This window comes from Tupaia chinensis, unplaced genomic scaffold (genome assembly GCF_000334495.1).
Source record: "Tupaia chinensis unplaced genomic scaffold, TupChi_1.0 Scaffold000605_1, whole genome shotgun sequence".
In the NCBI taxonomy this organism is placed as follows: Eukaryota; Metazoa; Chordata; class Mammalia; order Scandentia; family Tupaiidae; genus Tupaia; species Tupaia belangeri.
This window is the reverse complement of record NW_006160123.1, coordinates 72,662-73,979: the sequence shown is the minus strand read 5'-3', so window position 1 is coordinate 73,979 and position 1,318 is coordinate 72,662.

The window sequence follows — 1,318 nt, the reverse complement described above, 5'->3', positions numbered from 1 at the left end:
AAGATCCTGAGAGGAGAATGGAAGAGAAGGGATTGTGGCATGGCCATCTCCCCGGGCAGTGATTTCTTGCTTTCTGTCTCTCTGTCTCTCTCTGTCTTCTAGTGAGTTCATGTGCCCTATAGCAAAAATCTACCTTAAAAAAATAAAGGGGTTGGTATAGGAGTAAGGCAGGAGGGACAATTACAAATGAGGCTCAGCTGCAATGGCGCAAGCGGGAGGGTGCTGCTGTGCCATGGCGATGGTGTCATGGGAGGCCCTGGTTTGGTTCCTAGCCCAACCTATACAGGCCAGGCACCGGGCACACACCTGTGGTCCTAGCTGACTGGGAGGCTGAGGCAGGAAGGATTGCAAGGTAGCAAGGTAAAAAATGAACAACCAACCAAACAAAAACAAAACAAAACAAAAAACAAGAAGCCCCTACTTTCTCTTTCTCCTTCACTATTTCTCTCTCGAGTAAAAAAAAAAAAAAGAGTTACAAATGACTAGATAAGTACCTACTCTGTCCATGGGGGTTAAAAAAATGGGCAAATATATGAAATGATGGACATGTTAATTTGTTTACTATGGTAACCATATTACTGTATATTATAGCATTGTTATATACCTTAAACACGATAAAATTTAATTTAAAAAATTTACACGAACATTGTAATAAGGAATGAAGGCACGAAACGGCATGTGTTCTTTGAGAACTAGGCATAAGGCCCATGTAAGAAGGACGCGAAGTAAGGAAGTAACACGAAGCACAGCAGGAGATAGGCTTGCAAGATAAGGAATACCCAATTTAGCTTTCTGGAAAAGCTGCTATCAAAGAGATACGTACTACGTATAATAAATAATAATAAAGAAAGACGGACACACTCCTGAGAGTCCTGGAAGAGCAAGAACGCGGACCAGGGGCAGCAGCTCCGCTCCGCGTCGCGCCGGGCAGGGCCTGGGACTGTCCCGCCCTTCGGCAGCCACCCGTGACCGGCGCCAGCATGGGGACCAGGGGACCGGAGAGGAAAGCCTGCTGGTTCACGTCGAATCCAGGAAATGAAACCAGAAGCCGCTGCGATGTCGGCGCTGAAGTCACTCTGAGGCCCCTTTTCCGCCGACTTCAGGGCAGGTTGTGCAACAACCAGGCTCCGCATCCAAGCCGCAGAAGAGAGCCACCCTCCGGCGCCGACCTGCCCAGCTACCTGGGCTGGTTCCCGGCTTCGCGAGAACAGCCAGATCTACAGAGCTACAAATCATGGACAAAGACCCTCAGAACATCCTGGTTACCCTGGACCCCAGACTGGCTACCCAGCCCCACCAGCCCGCTATTCAGGGGCGG